A 24,748-nucleotide genomic window follows, 5' to 3' on the forward strand; every position below is an offset into this window, starting at 1 on the left:
GTGAGAACTGAAAGAAGAATAAGATGGTGGAAACTGAAGGAGGAAGAGTGTAGTGTGAGGTTCAGGAAGAGGTCAGAGAGAGGCTCAGTGGTGTTAAGGAGGTGTTGGATGATTGGGCAACTACTGCAGGAGTGATGAGGGAGGCAGCTAGAAAAGTACTTGGTGTGACATCTGGAAATAGAAAGGAAGACAAGGAGACGTGGTGGTGGAATGAGGAAGTGCAGGAGAGCATAAGGAGAAAGAGGTTGGCAAAACAGAAGTGGGATAGACAGAGTGATGAGAAAAGTAGGCAGGAGTACAAGGGATGCGGCAGCAGGTTAAGAGGATGTGGCGAAAGCCAAGGAAAAGGCATATGAGGAGCTGTATGAGAGGTTGGACACTAAGGAAGGAGAAAAGGATTTATACAGATTGGCCAGGCAGAGGGACCGAACTGGAAAGGATGTACTGCAAGTTAGAGCAGTAAAGGATGGAGAGGGAAATGTGTTGACTAGTGAGGAGAGTGTGTTGAGAAGGTGGAGGGAGTATTTTGAGCAGCTGATGAATGAGGAAAATCAGAGAGAGAAGGTTGGATGATGTGGAGTTGGTGAAGCAGGATGTAGATAGGATTAGTAAGGAGGAAGTGAGAGCAGCGATTAAGAGGATGAAGAGTGGAAAGTCGGTTGGACCAGATGACATACCGTGGAGATGTTTAGGAGAGATGGCAGTGGAGTTTTGACCAGATTGTTTAACAGGATTTTGGAAGGTGAGAAGATGCCTGAGGAATGGAGAAGGAGTGTGCTGGTTCCGATCTTTAAGCATAAAGGAGATGTGCAGACCTGCAGTAACTACAGGGGAATTAAGTTGATCAGTCACACCATGAAGTTATGGGAAAGAGTAGTGGAAGCCAGGTTGAGAGAAGAGGTGTCCATCTGTGAGCAACAGTATGGTTTCATGCCGAGGAAGAGCACCACAGATGCCTTATTTGCTTTGAGAATGTTGATGGAGAAATATAGAGAAGGACAGAAGGAATTGCATTGTGTATTTGTGGATTTAGAGAAAGCCTACGACAGAGTGCCAAAAGAGGAGTTGTGGTATTGTATGAGGAAGTCAGGTGTGTCAGAGAAGTATGTGAGGGTGGTGCAGGACATGTATGAGGACAGTGTGACAGCAGTGAAGTGTGCAGTAGGTACGACAGACTGGTTTAGGGTGAAGGTTGGACTGCATCAAGGATCGGCCCTGAGCCCTTTTCTGTTTGCAGTGGTGATGGACAGGTTGACGGACGAGGTCAGACAGGAGTCTCCTGGACTATGATGTTTATGGATGATATTGTGATTTGTTGTGAGAGTAGGGAGCAGGTTGAGAAGAGCCTGGAGAGGTGGAGATATGCGCTGGAGAGAAGGGAATGAAACTCAGTAGGAGTAAGACAGAATACATGTGTGTGAATGAGAGGGAGGGCAGTGGAGTGGTGCGGTTGCAGGAGAAGAGCTTCAGAAGGTGGAGGAATTCAGGTACCTGGGGTCAACAGTGCAAAGTAATAGAGAGTGTGTTAGAGAAGTGAAGAAAAGAGTGCAGGCAGGGTGGAGTGGGTGGAGAAGAGTGACAGGAGTGATTTGTGATAGTAGGGTATCTGCAAAATGAAAGGGAAAGTTTATAGGACTGTGGTGAGACCTGCGATGTTGTATGGATTAGAGACAGTGGCATTGAGTAAAAGACAGGAGGTGGAGCTGGAGGTAGCAGAGCTGAAGATGTTGAGGTTTTCGTTGGGAGTGACGAGGATGGATAAGATTAGAAATGAGTTTATTAGAGGGACAGCGCATGTAGGATGTTTTGGTGACAAGGTGAGGGAGGCGAGATTGAGATGGTTTGGACATGTGCAGAGGAGGGACATAAATTATATTGGTAGAAGAATGCTGAGGATGGAGCCACCAGGTAGGAGGAAAAGAGGGAGGCCAAGAAGGAGGTTCATGGATGTGGTGAGGGAAGACATGCAGGTAGTTGGTGTAAAAGAGGCAGATGTAGAGGACAGGGTGGTATGGAGACGGATGATCCGCTGTGGCGACCCCTAATGGGAGCAGCCGAAAGAAGAAGAAGAAGAAGAAGTAAAAGAATACACGTTTTGAGTAATATTGCCTTTAATTTCTTGAAAATGTGAAGTCAAATTAATTGACAATAAATACAAAGTAAATAAATTCCAGATCACTGTGAACAGGAATCAGTTAAAAAAAAAACTATCTAGGAAGTTTTATGAGTGTTTAAATGTGGAACATGATAAAAATGCACTGAGATTAGTTTTTTGTCTTATTATAACGGAAACGCCTTTCTGAAGCGTCTTTACGTGTATTTTGACCCCTCCCACCACCCATACCGTAATTGCAAGATTAGACGCACAACACTAAACAAAGTGCGGCTGCTTAACCGTGTATTTTCAAGATGCAGCTGCTTAACCGCAGTGAAAACATGCACAATTACAGTAAACTTTTTAATAAATACTGAGTTTGGCCCATGATTTTGTCCCAGTTTTAATTTTGGCCCACTGTGAATTTGAGTTAATAAATAAAAAAACAGTAGTTTATTGTGATACACTTAAAGTTAAGATATTTTTTTATTATTTAATTTTAAAATACATTATGATGTATCTTTGCCCTGCAAACCACACTGAAAGTTGAGACATGAATAAATTGTACCTTTGATCCAGCAGCAGCAGCAGCAGCAGCAGGAGTGTGTGGAGGTTCTCCTAAAGATCTCCGTCTGGACTCTGATTTCATGATCAGAGGTGTAAAGAATCAGGACACTGGAAGAAAAATGCAGAGGTTCATGACTCCAATATCAAATATATAATATGAAATATTTCATGTAATAAAAATTAAAAGTTATATTTCAGATTGAATTCCAGTGGAAACGCGACTGATCCGAAGCTGCTGCTTTTCAGCTGATACACACTGTGTGGTCAAAAGTATTTGGACACTGGACTTTTCCAGACAGATGTGGTTCATGAATTCACCTAAAATGCTCTTAAATGCACCATACAGCCAATTAACATGCAAACTGTTAAAAACACTTCATATAAACAGAATGTAGAATCACTGAAAGCATTTTAAATGGGATTTAAATACCGCTACAGAGGAAGCAGGAGCTTTTCTGTAGCTATTATTGCTTTATGTTCATGGCACAGGACCAAATATCAGTTTATTTTATCTTTCCATAATGAGCTGGAATAAATCATAAATGCTGTGGTGACCCCCGTGTGTAATGCTGCATGATGGCACTGCTGGAGGATTACACCAATGGAAGATTAAGGAGAAAAAGAGTCTCCAGAGACCATGATGATTTCTTGTCCATGATGATGACTGGCTAATAATCTGATTTAGATTCCTACAGCTGTGCTCCTGGATCTATGTGCTGAATTGGGTCCAGTACTACAGAGGGAAACACACCAGAACCATGCCATCCCCGTCCAAATACAGGTCCTCACCACTCTGGGGTTAATGACAACAGGTTGTTTCTAGTGGGAAATGGCAGACAGGAAATACTTTATATAAATATTATATATAATTAACTTTTCACAAAGATCTTCTTTAGATATAATATAATTCTATTAAATCTCATGCTATAGGTCTGCTATCTGCCCCTGAGTGTCATAATGCCTGTCATTTTGGATGTTATTATTAAGGTGGGTAGTCGATACATCAGGTTTCTCTTCACTGTGCAAGAACAGGCTGAAATTAAAATGCACTTTGCAGCAATGTTCAGTTTTACAAATGTAATCAACACAATTGACTGCACTCATATTTCTGTAAAGACTGTAAAGGAATTTGTATATGTTAATAAACAGCAGTGTTGTGCTCGTTACTAAAAAATAGTGACTAGTTGCAGTTACTCGTTACTTCATTCAAAATTAACTAAGTTACTTAGTTGATTATTTACACCAAAAAGTAATGTGTTACTGTTAAAAGTAACTTTTTAGTTACTTTTTTAAAGAACCTTCTTTAATGTTCCCATTAATGCCCTTTTATGTGTTATGGTTTATACAAACACAAAACTGACTTAAACACAAAGTCATTTTAAACACTATTTTATTAAAGTCAGAGCAGCACAAACTGAATATATCACAAGGATTTCTGAAATAAATAACAAAACAAGCTGAATAATAAATTCACAATCAAACACTAAAGTGGCTTCTGCATCATAAAAGCTGTTGTGTTGAGCTCTTAAAAATGTTCCTTTCACAGCTGAAGTATGAAAACTATCAACAATGTAGAACAGAACACCGGGTTAGCTTCTAGCTTCTAGCTCCTCAGGCATGGAGTTTCTGGAGGAGCTTCGGCAGATTGGAGTTGCTGTTTATCGCAGTAGATACGAGCTTCAAACCAGAAAGACACAGCTTACATTTGACTTAAAAGTTTTTGTCTTTATACTCAACTAAAGTGAAATAAATGAGCATATTTCCACTTTGAGAAACTCGTCTTGCTCTCGCCTCGACTCGCCATTACTGCCGCACAGACCTGAATAAACGGAGACACGCCCACAGTGCGTCTTCTTCCTGTTTACAGTGGTTTATCCACCAATTCTACAATGCGACGCTGTTGTAAGCAAGTTAGGCTGTAGTCTACACTTCAGCCCAAATTCATTCATTTAAAAAGTAACAGGTAACGCACCATACGGTAACGGTAACGGTTACAGTATTAGTTACTGTAAAAGTAACGCGTTATCGGTTTTACTGCCCAACACTGATAAACAGCTTTCTGTTAAAGTGCAAGTCATATGTGACTCTAACACGACCCTCACAAACATTGTGGCACACTGACCTGCTTCAGCACATGATTCCTTTATCCTGACACATAGCAGTGTAGGGAACAGACTACAGGCAGCTGCAGGACATGATGACTGGCTTCTTGTTGACTTTAACAACATGTAGAAATTGTTAACATTGTCCTGATGTAGTCTATAATATGACAGGTGACAGAGGCTTCACCCCTCAGATGCTCAGTGTGTAAGATTATCAGGGTGTGTGGTGTTTTGCACAATGTGGAACTGAGGACCAGTTTCCCTCTCCCTGCTGACCTCCCTCCCCCTCAGCATTATGACCCCGAGTCACAGCCCCCTGCCCCACAAGAGGGATATAAGCAAGATGCAAGAATCCATGAGGAGGTCATACGGCGTTTGAAAAATCATGGTTTAACTTCATCTTTTAATAATTGTACAATTTCACTTTCGTCACATTTTTTTCCAAACGTTTATCATGTGGAGTATAATTATTTATCTTAAAAGCATCTTCCAGTTGAGAAACACTGATTTAGAATCAGGATTTAAATGATGTCGAACACTTCAATAAACAAGTGATTTCATATTTTAGATTTTTATTGATTTTATTAATTATTATTGGACATGGGAGGTTTAGCTTTCAGTTCCTGTCCTTGATGTCCAGACTCACTTGCCTTTTTTACTGGAATGGGTGATAGTCGTCTGATCCAGTCCGGCAAAAGAGCAGATATAGAACTGTGAGACTGCAGTGCAGACCACACCTCATGATGAAACCTCAAAACACCACCGTGACATTTTGATGAGAATACCATTGAGTCTTTCCTGATTGTGTGAAATTTGTGACAAAGGATAGGACGAGAATTCCAATCACGATGTTTCGCTGGTTCAGTTGTCCATAGAACATAGCCACAGAAGATGATGGTGTAGTACGTTAGAAAGGTGCTTTGCATGACGAATTCCGTGAACAGAAAACTGTGAGTGCTTGGCGCACCCAGCGAGCTGGCAGGAACTCCAAACGATTGGGCAAGGGTAATAGCCCTACGCACATGATAGATACGGGTGATCAGCTTAAGTCCTGCAGAAAGATCATAGACAAAGTTCTGGATGGAATCTATCCACATTCCATCTGGGAGAACATGTCAGCGTGGTGCAGAATGTCCATCACCGGTCTGAACGGGTCCTCATCAGTTTCCCAAACGAATTCGTCCTTTTCTGGAGGAAACCTGAACCATTTACGGAAGAAATTATAGCACCGTTCACCTAAAGGACAGGTGGGCTGCTCCAGGCACCACAGGCAATGCTTTTGAAGAACAAGGAAATAACAAGCATCGCAGGTAGGTCTAGAGGTGACAAAGTTGAAGCGATACCCCTCAGCACATGCTTCGATGTACAAACACGTGCCTTGATGCAGACGCATACCTTGCAGAAGAAACCTTTGTTCATCAGCTGCCATGTTCCTGCACACAGCATAAAATACACACAACAACAACATGATTTATATACGATATAATCAAAGGATCAGAATTAAAGCGTAGAAAGAGTTTAGTGCTTTTAGTTATAAGGAAACGTTTGTTACAGTCATTTTTTTCTCATTGACTAGGGCCATAATCCTCCATCCAAATCCACATAGATGTTTTGATCCATATCTGTGGAGATGTTTTCTGTAGAAGACTCTTCACCTGTAATTTTATACACTGGGAGCTGTACGTATTGTCTAAACAATGACAAGGAATTCCACAACAGATAAAACATGCCACGGCTGCAAGGATTATTAAAATTGTAGTCCCAGTCTGACCCTATTCTACTCTATTTATTAGTATATTATGTTCATTATACTTGGAGTAAACAGGTTACATGAGTTTGATTAAAATATGGGATAAATAGGTTAAATTAAGCTACTTCATTGTATCTAATAGATTCTATACTAATTATTAGGTACATTTGTTGGATTAATATAAAAAGTTAAACTATAAAAGCTAAGCTTAGCTAGCCGGCTAGTTACCCATGCTAATGTCACTAAATAATGACTTTGTACTTTTCGAGTCTTCTACTAAATAATCTACAATATTCTACCATAATTATTTAGACGACTTACCAGGTACCTGTATGAAGAAATGTTCAATAGAAGAGAAGTTGTAATGTTTTTTTAGTTGCTGCTAATCGCTGCTGCTTCTTGCTGCTGTTTGTTTGTTTGGTGGTTGTCAATTTTAGTGTCTCTTTACTTACAATTGGTAAATTCACAAATGAGAAACAAAAGCACGCTTTGAATTATATAGACGTGTCACACTGTGACATCACACCTAGATGCCCCGCCCTCTGCCGGTGACATCATCATGTCACTCACTTTATTTCTCTCTCTCTATTTCTCTCTCTCTCTCTCTCTCTCACACACACACACACACACACACACACACACACACACACACACACACACTGCACAAGTACAGATTACAGAGGGAAGATTACACACAAACCGGATGAAGCTGACTGAGGTGAACCCCTGAAACTAACCCAGGAACAGAGTAGGAACATTCTGACCACCTGCTGGTTTCTTTTTGAGAGACTGCTGAAAGGAAATTTCTTAAACTATCTATGGATTCAGTCTCGGTCGACCTCATTGTTTTGAATAGAAGTGACCGAACTGAACTCTTGAACCGAGTCACTTGAACTGAATCTAAAGAGTCGAAATCATCGAACCGAATCTTTTCTAACTGAATTGACCAAACTGAATGGACTGAATTATTAAAATGAATCTATTAAATAGTTCTTTCTGATGTTTTTCTACTAACTGCAGTTGTCAAAAGTTATACTTGAACTATGATGTTATGAGGCTGCATTGGAACTAAACTTTATAGTATTGTGTGATCAGATGAACCCATGAAGAACTCATGTATTGTAAACTGATTTAATCTCTGTGTTATTGTGATTTAATATTTAAACTGATGCTGTGAATACTGTTCAATAACTGTTTATTTTATTACTTTAACTTCTGTTCATGTAAAATTGGGTTTAAACAAAACCTTTATTTTATTATCATTTACTTTTGTGTCATTTTTCCAACATTTTATCATGTGAAATTTAATTCTTAGTTAAATTTAAATGATGTACAATAATAATTTTATAATATAAACAAAACACACTTTATTTAAGATATTTATTCATTTTGAAGTAATAAAAAATATTCAGTTACAATAATCACTGATATGTTTGTACTTTATTATATGTAGGACATGTCCAGCTTGATCTCCTCTTTTTCTTTCTCTGGTTTTCTTTCTCTAGTGCTGAAGTCATATTGCTGAACAGCTGTACAGCTTCCTCCAGTCACTCTCGGGTTTCCATCCTCATTTCTCTTCCCTCACCTAAGAATCTTTGTTTCCTCAGAGATTTTCTGCGACTCTTTGGGCTTGTAGAGGTTCAGCTTTCTGTTTCTGCTGTTTCTCATAGTCAGAACTCAAAGTGCCCTCAGCTGAACTACATGTTTCTCCAATTGCTCTTGGTTTCTCAGAATGATCTTTTCGATGATATATTTTTATGGAGAGCAAAATATTTTAGGTTATTTAAACTTAAATTTTTATTTATTCTGGAATAATTTTCATGTCTGTTTTTATTAATATTTCTGTTCAAAAAACATTGTTTTAGTGTGTTCAATAAATGTTTATCCTGTTCGGCCCGCAACCTAAAGTGGGCTTTAAGTTTTGGCCCCCTGTGCAATTGAGTTTGACACCCTCATATAGATAAATATCATTAATTATTAATAATAACATAATTAAAGGTAATTGAGCAAATCTTTTATCTCAGAAGTGTGTATCAAACTGGTAGCCCTTCACATTAGTCGGTACCCAAGAAGTAGCTCTCGTTGTCAAAAAGGTTTGTGACCCCTAATTTATAATCTTGTTACTTTTGTCCCCACATGAACATATACATTTTTATATTTAGTCATTGTGATTTCACCCTTTTACATCGTATCTCTGTTGGTTTCTTTTATTCAGCTCCATCTCACAGACGTTCTGGGACAGCTCTTAGGAGCGTTCTCCTCCGACAGTATCGTCAATTTCAGCTCTTCTTCCTCACCACTGAGATTGCTCCATTTATTAAACATCTCTCTACTCCAGCTGTTCCAGAGAACCCCTGTCTGCCTCCTCACATCGTGAAGAATACTTTTACACGTGATATGGGCACACAGACCTCGTCTGACCTTCCTGCTGTTTATCATCAGGTGACACAGACCAACAATAAAGACTATGACGACTCCCGTATTCCTGCATCAACTCTACCATCTCCTCCTTATCCTTCATGTTGGTCCCCTACTGATTATTCTCCTACTGCCCCCGTTCTCTCACCTGATTATTATTATTATCCTCCCATATCTTCCCCTGAGTCTGATCCTGATTGCTCACCCATGTCTTCTGCAGCAGCAATGGCCCACAAACTCTTCTTTCCCAATAAACATGCTTAAGTCTGCCTTGTTTTTGTTTCTCCTACACACTCATAACATTAGTCAGACCCTATTCTACTCTATTTATTACTAACTGATTATTACCTCTTAAAAGAACCTTCTTTAATGTTCCCATTAATGCCCTTTTACGCGTTATGGTCTACAAACACAAAACTGACTTAAAACAAAACTAAAGTGGCTTCTGCATCATAAAAGCTGTTGTGTTGAGCTCTTAAACATGTTCCTTTCACAGCTGAAGTATGAAAACTATCAACAATGTAGAACAGAACACCGGGTTAGCTTCTAGCTTCTAGCTCCTCAGGCATGGAGTTTCTGGAGGTGTTGCTATCGCAGTAGATACGAGCTTCAAACCAGAAAGACACAGCTTACATTAGACTAAAAAGTTTTTGTCTTTATACTCAACTAAAGTGAAATAAATGCATTTTTCCACTTTGAGAAACTCGTCTTGCTCTCGCCTCGACTCGCCATTACTGCCGCACAGACCTGAATAAACGGAGACACGCCCACAGTGCGTCTTCTTCCTGTTTACAGTGGTTCATCCTCCAATCCTACAATGTTTCGTTGCTGTAAACAGGTCAGACTGTAGTCTACACTTCAGCCCAAATGAATTCATTTAAAAAAGTAACAGGTAACGCATCATATGGTAACGGTAATGGAGTTACTTTATTTTTAACACGCACCAGGACGCCGCTGTTACGTGTCTGTGCTGTTTTCTTCTACTCCCCCCTCCTTGTGTTGGCTCTGTCTTCAGCTCTCTACTATATGTAGGTGGAGTCACCTGGTAATTGTAATGGAGGAATGGGGAAAAAAGGACCAATGAAGAGCAAGAGCCTGACCAGAGGAGGCGGAGCCTACAGTTCAAAAGCAGCCACTTGAAGTGACCACTGTTTGCTGGTGTAAGTTAACAATAGATTAAATGAAAAGGGGTATAAGTTATCATGATAAATTATATATCATTCTAAAGGTCTAAGCCTCAAGCATCGATTTTAGATCACTGTTTATTAATGAAACGCTTATAACAAATGTATTTCCTAAATTTGTGTAAACAATACACACAAACAACATGCATAAAAAACAGTACTTACACTATAATTGTAATAACGAGTCACAAACGCATCCAAACACACAATTGCTGCAAATTCCTGTTTATTTGGAAAGATAAGGTTCCACTGAACAACATACCGTAGAGCATTTTTGGTCTTTTGTTTGTTTTTTTTTGTATCAGTTTTAGAGTAACTTTCGCATAAAGAACGACATCTTGGTGGTAAAAAATAAATATTTCTGGTAGAATATAGTGTTAAAAAACAAATGAGAGTAACCACTAAAAAAAGACAAAGACAGGTAGAATCTTATCAGTGATACAACTGAACTCTGCAGGTGTTTGTGGAGACGTTTTGCTTTGCACCACCCTTTATTTCCAATCTTTTATTTTCAGCCAGTAGCAGTGTGGAAACAACATGTTCCATAGAAAATGTAGCCAAAGAGTGCAGGATTTTAACGATACATGGGAGGTTTTTATTCCCCGTGTGGGCGAGTTCTTAGTTTTATTCATCTTTAGAAGCTCTTAGTGGTGAAAGAGCGCGTGATGTGCACTGTGACGCACCTGGCAGGAAGTGGAATGCAGCTCTTTCAGCTCGTGATAACTGAGCTTTGTTTACAAGAAATAAAAAAGAAAAGAAAAAGCGACAGCGACCTGGTGATCTGCATGTGGATGGAAAATCTGAGTCTATTTTACATCTGTGAGGGAGAAAAGGACCAGAAATATTGTCAGATAAATGTTTGTAGAAATCTACATTTTAATGATATCTTCATAAAATGTTAAATATACATACATGACAAAAATGAATTGTATTGATTTGTATGAATCATCTTGTACGAATTGTATGAATGAAGAATATTAATACATTTTTATTCACTCTATGGTGCTCGGTGGTCAGGGATAAAAACACACAGCACACATTATGACGCGTCCACTGCAAAAAATATCCGTCAAAATAAAGAAATAAAAGCATGATTTAAGAAGAAACTCTACAGACTAGAAACAAGTCAAATGATTTGCCAGTGCAGTAAAATAATTACACTTGGTAAGATTTCTTGAAATAAGAAGTGATTAAAGCGATGCTGCAGCACTCGTGTGTCTGTTTTCTGAAGCAGCTTCTGCACCTGACGCACAGCACGAGGACTCGACTTCTTTGATGGACCCTTGTGAGGTCTGTTTCAGGATGTTACTGATCTTCTTATCGCCTCGGCATCATGGTGGAGTCTCCTGTCATCAGAGAGTCTTTACCATGAGGTGCCGTGTAGAACATCCAGTGGTCAGTATGAGAGAATTGAATAACAGAATAACATTGGATTTTTTTTTTTCCATTTAATGAATTTTAATTTCATTTTTCATTTTCATTCATGAATTTTCATTCATTCATGTATTGTACAATTCATTCATTTTTTCATTCATGTATTTTTGCTCTTGTTGTGAAGTGAAGTTTGTGTCATTGCTGCTACACTGTGCATCTGAGCGATCACGACTCAAATCTCACAATAAACTTTAGGGTTTTATCACATTTTCTACTTTCATTCATCTGATTGTCTCCCCAGTGTCCAACTGCTCCATGGCTTTGTGTATCAGTCACCTCACAACTATAGCAAAGAGTTTTTATTATTGACCGAGTAAATTCCAAGTGATTCAGTGCTTATGCTCAGAGACTGACCTGATTTTTTTCAACTACTGCTGAATGTTTGTTTACATTCACAATATTCATTATTATATGCACATTATATTCCACATGGATCGTGCAGTACAGTGTACAAGTTGTTAATAACATTCTTGTGTATGTTTCTATTTTCTTTATAGTGATTAATCTGTAGGATAAATCATATAAATGTGGAAATCTTCATATAATAATCATAAAATTTATAATTTTAGAATATAAAAGTATGTTTAAATGTAGACCTTTAGGTACTAAAGCACCCTATTGCAATAAAGTATTATTATAAATTATAATATATTATTATTATTATTATTATTATTATTATTATTATTATTATTATTATTATTATTAATATTATAATGACAAACTGTGTTTATAAAATGAACATGAAATAAGGCTGTAATACTGCACTGTATTTAACTGTCTGAACCAGATTTATTCTAGTTTTAAACATATTGATAGTCATTTTATTTATTTTTGTTGTATTTTGATGTTTTCAATTTCATTTCAGTAAATTATGACTTTATGTTTTTAATTTATTACCCAGTAAAAGCCTTGATATTTATAAATGTGTATTTAAAACACAGATATTTAAAAAAGAATAATACATCAAAAGATCTAATATCTACCAAACTACAAAAATCACTCAGTGTTGAATTGAGGTTTTTGGACATTTATTCCAGCTCATAAATCCTATAAAACATGCAGCATTAAACATGAACTTCCAGCAGATGAACATCTCATAATACTGTCTGGAAGTGAGAAATGTACAGGTTGTTTTACTCCATACACATGAACTTACTTTGATCAGAAACACAATCATACTCCAAATCAATTAATCAATAAAGTCAATAAAAGAATCCCAAACTGCTGTGTGTCTTGTCCTCGCTATTAATGACGTCATTAGAGCTCCACTACTTCTAATTACCTGCTGTGACAGTGAGCTCTAATACACATCACACTGCCACCTACTGGTCATTTATGATTCTGCAACATTCATAGAGTCACTCCGGTCAACTTCCGGTTCTCAACTCGGATTCACTCGCTTTATACACAGTTTACAGCCGTTTTATCTTATTTATGACTGTAATATCGCTCTTCTCTCAGGAACAACAGAAAAGCTGTGAAGACATGATATTTTATCCGCTCTTTACCTCTGTAATGTGCGCATGCGCATAGTGTCAGGTTAAGAGAGACCGGGTTACGTCACAGACGGAGGGCGGGCATCTGCCTGTGACGTCACAGTAAGGCAACATCTATAATTGGGAATGCGTCTCTGTTTCTCTCATTTCCAAGGTTTTTGCTTGTGAGTAAAGAGGCATAAACATGGAGCTCTTCAGAAGGTTAAGAGAATTTTTTCAAAGCAGAAGAACAAAGAAAACTAAGCAGATTGCTGAAATGAAGGAGAAGCTGGAACACATGGAGAAAGTAGAGAAAGACTTGGATGCATTTTCTCTTCTAATGATAGAGAAGATAACAGAAGAGAAAGAAGAGAAAGCCATTCTGCTACAGACGGTGCAAAAGCTGGAGGCTACTTTGGCTTCTGAGCGAAAGCAGCAGGAACAGGACATAACTGAGAGAAGCCAGAGCTGGGCAAGAGAACAAAACAACTGGAGGAACGTGTTGCTCAGCTTGAGTTTATTTTGGATCAGACCACCATGGAGCTCCAGTCTTCCTGAAAATCCATAAGGAACTGGAGAAAACTGTAGACTGTGAGAGAGAGCTGGACAAGAGAACAAAAGAAAGTGGAGGAACATGTTGCTCAGCTTGAGGTCACTTTAGAACAGACCACCATGGAGCTCCAGGATACTCAGAATCACTGTAAGAAAATAAAAAATAGTGCAGAGCAGGAGAGAGATCATTTGATCAGAGAGAAAGAGCGACTGGAGGAACGTGTTGCTCAGTTTGAGCCCACGTTGGATTTTGAGGAAAAACAAGAGGACGAAGAGAGAAAACTAAACTTGACATAGAGGAGAGGAACAACTTACAGCTTCAGACCAACAGGGGGCTCCAGGATACCCAGAATCTCTGTGAGGAAGAAAAGAAGACTTTGGAGAATAAAACAGATCATTATATGAGAGTCCGAGAGAGATGGGAGGAAATTGTTGCTCAGCTGAGACAAGAAAACATTCAAAAGAAAAGGAGAAATAGAAAAAAAAGGAGACGACAAGAGAAACAGAGAGTCTGAACATGTCTTTTCCTCTTTCTGTATCTCTTTGGCTATTTATGATAGTTTTACACTTATAGTCAATAGTATAAAGCTGAGTGTAAAGCTATTGTATCTTGTAGATCGTCTCGTCTTTTAATCATTTTTTATTTCTGTCTTGTCAAATCTTATTTTAATCTTTTTTTAAATCTTGATTTTAATCTTTTTCTACAAAGAGTCACAATAAACACTATTAACAACCATGATTTTTGTCTTCCTTACAAACGCTGTATGACCTCCTCGTGGATTTTTCCACTTAGTTTATATCGCTCTTGTGGGGCAGGGGGCTGTGGCTCGGGGTCATAATGCTGAGGGGGAGGGAGGTCAGGAGGGAGAGGGAAACTGGTCCTCAGTGCCACATTGTGCAAAACACCACACACCCTGATAATCTTACACACTTTTTCCGGGTGGTATAGAAGTCTTCCACCTGAGACATCCAGAGCTCCACATCTGCATTTCAGGAGGAGAGAAGTGTCTGAGGGGTGAAGCCTCTGTCACCTGTCATATTATAGACTACATCAGGACAATGTTTATAATTTCTACATATTGTTAAAGTCACCAAGAAGCCAGTCATCACGTCCTGCAGCTGCCTGTAGTCTGTTCCCTACACTGCTATGTGTCAGGATAAAGGAATCATGTGCTGAAGCAGGTCAGTGTGCCACAGTGAAGGAAAACCTGATGTATCGACTACCCACCTTAAAAATAACATCCAAAATGACAGGCATTATGACACTCAGGGGCAGATACCAGACCTATAGCAGACCCTGTCTGCCATTTCCCACTAAAACAACCTGTTGTCATTAACCCCAGAGTGGTGAGGACCTGTACTTGGACAGGGATGGCATGGTTCTGGTGTGTTTCCCTCTGTACTACTGGACCCAATTCAGCACATAGATCCAGGAGCACAGCTGTAGGAATCTAAATCAGATTATTAGCCAGTCATCATCCAGACCAAGAAATCATCATGGTCCCTGGAGATTTTCTTCTTAATCTTCCATTGGCACCACAGCATTAATGATTTATTCCAGCTCATTATGGAAAGATAAAATAAACTGATATTTGGTCCTGTGCCATGAACATAAAGCAATAATAGCTACAGAAAAGCTCCTGCTTCCTCTGTAGCGGTATTTAAATCCCATTTAAAATGCTTTCAGTGATTCTACATTCTGTTTATATGAAGTGTTTCAACAGTTTGCATGTTAATTGGCTGTATGGTGCATTAAAGAGCATTTTAGGTGAATTTATGAACCACATCTGTCTGGAAAAGACACGTCCAAATACTTTTGACCACACAGTGTGTATCAGCTGAAAAGCAGCAGCTTCGGATCAGTCGCTTTTCCACTGATTCAACTCTGAAAATCACTTTTGATTTTTATTATATGAAATATTTAATATTCTTTATTTGATATTATTTAAATTATTAATACAGTGGAACCCGGTTATGTCGATGTCCTAGGGGGTCGCCAAAAAGCATCGAGGTAACCGATGATTGAGATAAACGAAAATCAAAATGGCGGCAATATATTAACGTGCTTGAAATTTCTTTATGTACATGATGTGCGTTAATAAATGAGAATGTGCATGCACGTGTTTTTGGAGGGGTTTTTACACAACAGCGTTGCCGCGATTTGTTTGATGAAGGCATGCTATAAAAATACATACAGTACATGTTTATCTGTCAGGAATCCACCTGCCACGCCCCCTTCGGCCCCCTTCAGCGTGTCAGGTGTTTTCTCGGCCGCTTTCTCTGAAGCTCCCGGCTTCATTCGCGCACATATGGTGCTCGTTTATCATCATCACCAGCTCCTATTTAAACTTCCACACTGTCACCGTCCGTTATTGTTGGTATATGTTGGTTCACAGCGGTCGTTGTTATCGCTCATGTGTATCCCGCACGTGCCTTCCCACCGGCACTCTCTCAACGGCTGCTCTTTTCTTCCCAAAGCTGCGCCGCGCCCCTACTAACACTACGAACACTAGCACTATCTAACAGCAGAGATTCACCAGTATACAATACAACACCTGTAGCAGCTGTAAGGCTTGATTTTTCCGCCACTTCCACGAGTTCTTCTGCGGCTGCACCGAGATAACCGACATTAAATGGCAAATTTTTCCCCCCTTGTGCTCGAGATATTATGGTTCGGCGACATAAAAAAAGTCGACATAACTGATAAAAAATGCTTAGAAAAAGCACTTATATATATATATATATATATATATATATATATATATATATATATATAAACAGCAGAAACAGAAAGCTGAACCTCTACAAACCCAAAGAGTCGCAGAAAATCTCTGAGGAAACAAAGATTCTTAGGTGAGGGAAGAGAAATGAGGATGGAAACCGAGAGTGACTGGAGGAAGCTGTACAGCTGTTCAGCAATATGACTTCAGCACTAGAGAAAGAAAACCAGAGAAAGAAAAAGAGGAGATCAAGCTGGACATGTCCTACATATAATAAAGTACAAACATATCAGTGATTATTGTAACGGATATTTTTTCTTCCTTAAAAATAAATAAATATCTTAAATATAGTGTGTGTTTTGTTTCTATTATAAAATTATTATTGTACATCATTTAAATTTAACTAAGAATTAAAATCCACATGATAAAATGTTGGGAAAACGGGACAAAAGTAAATGATAATAAAATAAAGGTTCTGTTTAAACCCAATTTTACATGAACAGAAGTTAAAGTAATAAAATAAACAGTTATTGAACAGTATTCACAGCATCAGTTTAAATATTAAATCACAATAACACAGAGATTAAATCAGTTTACAATACATGAGTTCTTCATGGGTTCATCTGATCACACAATACTATAAAGTTTAGTTCCAATGCAGCCTCATAACATCATAGTTCAAGTATAACTTTTGACAACTGCAGTTAGTAGAAAAACATCAGAAAGAACTATTTAATAGATATGATTTTTATTATATGAAATATTTTATATTATATATTTGATATCATTTGTTTAGACTTTTCTTTCCTCAGCATCGCTTGGATTTTCCTCCTGTAGCTCCGAGAGACGCCGTGTTCCAGGTGGAGGATGAAGACCCTCTGTCGGGATGAAGTGAACTGTACGACCCCTGGAACGGTGAGTTTCCGAGCTTTATGGATTTTATTCTCTTTAAAACACAGAGTTTATCATTTATTATTATTATAATTATTATTATTGAAAAACAAATCACCCATAAAATCCCCAAACAGGTGGAAAGGTGATCAGGACCATCGGTACCGGAGTGAAGAGGGGAAAAGCGATGTTCCTCATTTTGTGTTTACTCCTGATCATTAGCATAAAGATCACAGACTTGCAGGAAAAAGTAAATAAATTTGACAAAAATTATAGACTGGTTATTTAGCTTGATAATTCTTAAATGCCATAATCTTGTAATCTTCACTTCTGCACATTACTCTTCAATGCCATAGACTTAGATCCATCCTGTACTTCTTAATGATGTCCACACATCTCTGCACTGTTACTGCTTTTATATTTATCCACTGTACATATGTTTACATATTTATCATATTTATCATCATCTATCATTTATTTCCATAAATGTTGCAGTGAGCAGAAATGGACCTTTCAGCTAATGGTGTAGGAGACCAATAAACTTATAGATACCAAGAGTTTACTTATAGTTCACTACAAATCTATATTTAGACTGAGAAGGAAAACTATTAAAGCTAAAAAATAGCTAGCTGGCTAGTTAGCTATTTTGCTAAATAATTGTATTTCGCTTTTCATGTTGTTTCTGTATTTTGATCTACATTTACACAGTAAATGGACACTATAGGAAATAATAAAGATGTAAAACAGGTATAAATGTGGTAGTGAAATGTGTCCTAGTGTATGACTGAGTTGTTCCTCTGTGTGCTTCAGTAACTGCTGTTAAACTGAGAGGAAAGAAAATGGCTTCAGTTCAGCAGAAATGAACTGATAAACAGTGTTAGGAAAAGACAAAGTGTTCAAATATTTACTCAAATATAAATTGTGATAACTTGTTAAAATGTTTTAATGGTTTAATAGTGGATTTATTCAGGTTTAAACACACAAGCTGGTGGTGAAGGTGATATTAGTAGAGCCTCATTGTGGATGTGAACATTAATGACTAAACCCTTAATGACTAAATCCTTCATCCTCTTCCTCATGGCTGTGTTTTAGGAGCGTGAGCAAGAACGAGAGGCTCACAGTGTCCTGAAGTCCCAGTATGAATCTATAACCCACAACAAGGAGGCGCTACAGGTAAGAATTTTCATCTGTGTGTGCGTTTAATCAAATTCTTATTGACATTTTCTCTCTCATACACTAAACATTGTTCTAATGAGTCCTTAAAAGTGTCTTAATGTGTGTGTACATGTCAATAAAACCAACAGCTTTTTCTTGTTAAACTTCCAGGTTTTCTGGATGAAGCTGAGACGACATGATCATTTTACTTATGCTCACTGAATTTCTTGTGCTAATCCATGTGCTCAATTATCAAGTACAGATGTTTAAGTGAATCAGGTTCTGCCCCACATTTAATTTAAACAAAGCACTAAAGCTGCAAGAAAATACCTCAACTTCAGTTTCTGTCAAATTCCTTTTCTTTAAGGACATCAAACATCACTGACTTTACTAAAGTGGATTTCAAGAAAAAAAATGAAGTGATTGAATTTTCTCTGTGATGAAGAGACATTAGACATGATTGTCATACAAAATCTTTATTTCCTTATATAAAAGTTGTTTAAAATAAAATTTAATATAAAATGAAGATGGTGAAACAACATGCACACTAAAGTACATGAAACGTTCGTATTTCACCATCTTCCTTTATTCCTGAATCATTTTCCATCTCTTCAAGTTTCTTCAACAGATCCTCGAAGCTGTCGATATCAAACACTGGTACAGAATCCAGGATCTCTGTGCTGTTGTGGGGGTCTTCAGTATGATTCTGAGCTCCAGACTGGTTAAAAAAGCCATATTCCTCATTTAAAATGGAAAAGATGTCGTTGTTGAGCAAAGTGATTTCCTCCTCGTCCTCGAGCTGAACCTCACTGCTTGTACAGTCAGACCCATAGCAGGTGCTGTAAACAGAAGTGCACAATTTTAGCTGCATATTAAAGTAAATGAGTGGCGATTATGGTGATTATTTAAGATGCAGAGTAAAACTTCATTTGCATGTCATTCTTCTGAAACTGTTCCAATGCAGTTTACTAACTCACTTGGTCTGGCAGAAAGTCGACTCAGAAACAGAAGGGAAAAGAGGAGGATCAAAGCAGATGTCTTTAGGAGACAGCAGTTCTTGGTGGCTAAGGCCGGGGAACTGATCACTAACTTCAGGCACGAGGTCATGGACTGGTACTTCTTCTGGCATGTTCATGACTATGTGGTGGTTTGGTTGATGATCAGGTCTCCTCTGTGAGTCACTACTCTGCAAACTGCCTTTTCTCCTTCCCTTCTTTGGAAGCGGTTTATAAACCCAATCTACATGATAGAAAAGAAGAATTTAAAGAGTAAGAAGCAACATAAAAACAATAAAAGTGTCAGAATTGATGCGTTTGATTTGTTATTTTGCCATTTGTCTATAAAGAAAGTTCACCTACCAGGAAACAACTGTTCGTGTTCCTGTTTAAGCCTCCATGATTCAGTGTAGTAGGGTTTCTTCTGTTCTTCACTCAGTTTGTTCCACGCGATCCCAAGCTGCATGCTGATCTCTGCAGAGCTGCTATTTGGATTGGCCTTGGAAAAGATGGGCGCTGTTTCCTCGCCCAAACCATGTAGGCATTCATTGGCCTTCTGATGTTGCCTTTTTTATCTCTGCACTTGGCAACGTTAAATTTATCTACAAAATACAAAACAAACTTTAAGTTAAACAGAAATCATTATAAACTTCTAGTTAAAACAGTGAACAGAACAGAGTCATGCAAAACTGCACCAGTCTTAAACACACACAATGTTGTAGTACAAATATTTTATAAGTGCTGCATTACTCAGTCAGTACAAAATCATTTTATATTTCCTGCATGACAGATTGATATTTAATGTGGTTTTAGGAACTAAATGATAACTATATTTCATTGTCTCTGTACTTGTTCTCTGTACAATGACAATAAAGTTGAATAAAGTTGACAGCAGGAGAAGCAGCTGTAGCTGTTACCCGTCTTATTATCTGTCATTATTTCTCCTTCTTTCTTCTGAAAGTCGCTCTTTCTGGCTGAAAAATCTTTTTTGGTGTCTTGGAGAGCGGATTGTTCAAAACATTGACGCTTATCACTAAAAACAATTAAAACATTTCAGCTGTTTGTTTGCGCTTCATTGCTGTGGTCAGTAAATGTTTGTGTTGAACTGCAGCACAACAAAGTTGTCATGACAATAAAAGCGAGTCCAGGGGCTATCAGAGATACCGACGTCACAAAAGAGGCGGGGCTTCAATGATTCAAATGCAGACGCGGAAGCTGAAAACGGGTGGTGTTAGGACATGCTGAAGTGGTGTGTGATTGTAAACCCTACAGGAGTTCCTATAGCTCCTCTGTTTAGACACAGTAGGGTATTAAAATATTTTGAATTATATTATTTAATAGAAAACACGTGTTTGCAGTTTGGAATGTGATTTTGTTAGAAATGTGGGGTTTAATTTGGGGTGTAATTAATTTGTACTGCATGTGGTGAGCTGTTGTTGTGTTATACTTAAAGTGACCATTAGGGGGAGTAGAAGTGCATTGAAAATAGAGAATGAGAGAACACGTGATTAGCGCGTGTCAGATGTGTGTTATGAGCTATTAGAAAATAAATCATTCATTCATGCTACCTGGCCTCGTTTCCTTCTGTTTCCTGACAACACTGCACTTTTAACAGACTTTATTTCATTTTCCTTAGATTATTCATTATACTTACCTTCTCTGAACACAAACAGATTTTGTATTTAAACACATGGTAGTATTTATAGTCTCTTGTCATTCTTCAATTATAATCATCTACTTATTAAGACGTTTGTAAGTAAGAAATTTATCATAAAAATAAAATAATCTGGTAAATTATTCACAAGGTAAATTAACTGTAATACATATTTTTTATTGAATACAATCAGGTCCAAAAATGTATTTAAAAAGAAAAACATTAATGAAAGATGTGATTGATTTTGATCTGCTGCCAGTCTTTTTACAAGCACTTAGTGTTTTCTCTACTGGTCCACGACTACACCATAATATGTATGGGATTTTTATATCTGTATTAAAATAGGAAACTATACTCCTATAAAATCATCTCAGCAGTATTAAATCTTTCTCAGTTATGAGAGAAATTTCCGGTGATGCATAGGCAAACTAGTCCCATTGCCCCCCTACAGGCGCAGAGGTATAATTGCATGTATATGTTACTGTTTAACATTACATGTTATGCAAAAATAAATCTTGAAAAAGAGTGTATAATAAAATTAACTACAAAAAACAACTAATACACAATGTGGGCACACCTTCGTGGGCATCACAGATACACGCAAGCAGGTTCAAAACAGCACCCACTTATTCTATGCACTAATTGGTCTGTTGGCCTAAGAAGCCTACCTAAGTAAGTATTCAGGGCTGAAACAGTTGAGAGCCCACGGAAAGATCCTTTCTTTATAGTAGAAAGGGGGCCACCTCCGGGGTGAAGATCTGTGTTAGGCAATGACAGCCTCTGAAGGAGGCGTGGCAGGTGGATTCCTGACAATCTGACTCACTTGACTGTTTAGTTTAGCTCACCCTGATACCTGCTCTAGGTCTAAATCCTATAACTATATATGCATAGTTGTAACTAGACTCAGAATTTTTCTTATTCTCTTTGAATACATTATTCAGTGAGAAGAAACTGTTCTGTATACCTTATAATACTGCTAATAGATATACTGAACAAGCACTGAGAAATAAATGTCTCATGATGTCTTGGAGAACGTGAAACAACTGCTGACAGAAACAAAGTTTTTTTGAGAAGATTAAGAGTTTGTTTACGAGTGTTGAACACTATTTTGTTTTAGAAATGATTCTTGTATTGATTGTTGGAATTATACTTTGTATGTTGCCATGTTTGATGATGATGGTAAGACATGCCATAAAGGCCTCGATTGGAGTGGTGATGATGAAGGATTATATGCATGTAGGAAAGAATTAAATGGAATCTGTATGTTTTTGTTTGTCTTTATCTTTTTATTTGCAGTTTATGTCACCGATTCTGTTCCCCGGATGAACATCCTATGTTTTGGTGTGTGATGCTGAATCATAAATGATTTAAAGTGGCCATTGTTAGTGTTAAGATGTTTCTCACACTATCTTTCCTTTGTCTGTTCAGTGTCTATAGAATATTTACGATGTTAGTCTGTAAGGTAAACAGGGAGTCTTATCTGGACTCACACATCTCCAGCTAGTATATCCTCTTGTCTAAACAGGAAACAAGTTTAGGACAGCCTTTTCTCTGTATGTGTATATATACGTTCTGCTGCCTGCAATAAACAGAAGAGGAAGAACGTGCATTCTGTGTGCTGTGTATTTCTTCTTCCCTGATATCAGAAAGGCACCACGGGCATAACAGATCGTATGGAAAACCTCTCCAAGAATTAAGTTTCGTTTGGGCATGATAAAAATCTAACAATAATATAATTCATTTAAATCTCATGCTATAGGTCTGGTATCTGCTCCAGAGTGTCATAATGCCTGTCATTTTGGATGTTATTATTAAGGTGCGTAGTCGATACATCAGGTTTTCCTTCACTGTGGCACACTGACCTGCTTCAGCACATGATTCCTTTATCCTGACACATAGCAGTGTAGGGAACAGACTACAGGCAGCTGCAGGACGTGATGACTGGCTTCTTGGTGACTTTAACAACATGTAAAAATTGTAAACATTGTCCTGATGTAGTCTATAATATGACATGTGACAGAGGCTTCACCCCTCAGATGCTCCTCACCTCCTGAAATGCAGATGTGGAGCTCTGGATGTCTCAGATGGAAGACTTCTATACCACCTGGAAAATGTGTGTAAGATTATCAGGGTGTGTGGTGTTTTGCACAATGTGGCACTGAGGACCAGTTTCCCTCTCCCTCCTGATCTCCCTCCCCCTCAGCATTATGACCCTGAGCCACAGCCCCCTGCCCCACAAGAGGGATATAAACTAAGTGGAAGAATCCATGAGGAGGTCATGCGGCGTTTGAAAGGAAGACAAAAATCATGGTTTAACAATTTTACTTTTGTCACATTTTCCCAAAGGTTTATCATGTGTATTTTAATTATTTAGTTTAAAAGCATCCTCCAGTTGAGAAACACTGATTTAGAATCAGGATTTAAATGATGTCGAACACTTCAATAAACAAGTGATTTAATATTTTAAATTTTATTGATTTTATTAATTATTATTGGACATGGAGAGGTTTAGCTTTCAGTTCCTGTCCTTGATGTCCAGACTCACTTGCCTTTTTATTCTCTCTTTTTTCTTTTTTACTGGAATGGGTGATAGTCGTCTGATCCAGTGCGGCAGGGGAACAGATATAGAACTGTGAGACTTCAGTGAAGACCACACCGCATCATGAAACCTCAAACCACCACTGTGAAGTCTCGATGAGAATACCATTGAGTCTGTTCCGATTGTGTGACATTTGCGACAAAGGATAGGACGACAATTCCAATCACGATGTTTCGCTGGTTCAGTTGTCCATAGAACAGAGCCACAGAAGGTGATAGTGTAGTACGTTACAAAGGTGCTTTGCATGACGAAGTCCGTGAAGAGAAATCCGTGAGTTCTCAGAGCAACCATTGAGCGGGCAGGAACTCCAAACGATTGGGCAAGGGTAATAGCCCTACGCACATGAAGGATACGGGTGATCAGCTGAAGTCCAGCAGTAAGATCATAGACAGAGTTCTGGATGGAATCTAGCCACATTCCATCTGGGAGAACATGTCAGCGTGGTGCAGAATGTCCATCACCGGTCTGAACCGGTCCTCATCAGTTTCCCAAACGAATTCGTCCTTTTCCGGAGGAAACCAGATCCATTTACGGAAGAAATTATAGCACCGTTCACCTAAAGGACAGGTGGGCTGCTCCAGGCACCACAGGCAATGCTTTTGAAGAAGAAGGAAAAAACAAGCATCGCAGGTAGGTCTAAAGGTGTCAAAGATGAAGCTATACCCCTCAGCACATGCTTCCATGTACGCACACGTGCCTTGATGCAGACGCATACCTTGCAAAGGCCACCTTTGTTCACCAGCTGCCATGTTCCTGCACACAGCATAAAATACACACAACAACATGATTTATACAGTATAATCAAAGAATCAGAATTAAAGCGTATAAAGGGTTTAGTGCTTTTGGTTAAGAGAAAACATTTGTTACAGTCATTTTTTCTCATCAACTAGGGCCATAATCCCTCCATCCAAATCCACATAGATGTTTTGATCCATATCTGTGGAGATGTTTTCTGTAGAAGACTCTTCACCTGTAATTTTATACACTGGGAGCTGTACGTATTGTCTAAACAATGACAAGGAATTCCACAACAGATAAAACATGACACGGCTGCAAGGATTATTAAAATTGTAGTCCCAGTCTGACCCTATTCTACTCTATTTATTAGTATATTATGTTCATTATACTTGGAGTAAACAGGTTACATGAGTTTGATT

General features: G+C 38.3%; 1 protein-coding gene and 1 long non-coding RNA gene across 2 annotated transcripts in view; one reads left to right on the plus strand and one right to left on the minus strand.

Moving 5' to 3' along the window:
* Nucleotides 1-24,748, minus strand: part of LOC124384638 (eukaryotic translation initiation factor 4 gamma 3-like) — a 1,295,064-nt gene that overhangs the window by 156,043 nt on the left and 1,114,273 nt on the right. The window lies entirely within an intron of this gene.
* Nucleotides 1-24,748, plus strand: part of LOC124384781 — a 277,817-nt gene that overhangs the window by 125,166 nt on the left and 127,903 nt on the right. The gene's annotated exons all lie outside the window — the stretch shown is intronic.

Source organism: Silurus meridionalis, chromosome 4 (genome assembly GCF_014805685.1).
Source record: "Silurus meridionalis isolate SWU-2019-XX chromosome 4, ASM1480568v1, whole genome shotgun sequence".
Lineage (NCBI taxonomy): Eukaryota > Metazoa > Chordata > Actinopteri > Siluriformes > Siluridae > Silurus > Silurus meridionalis.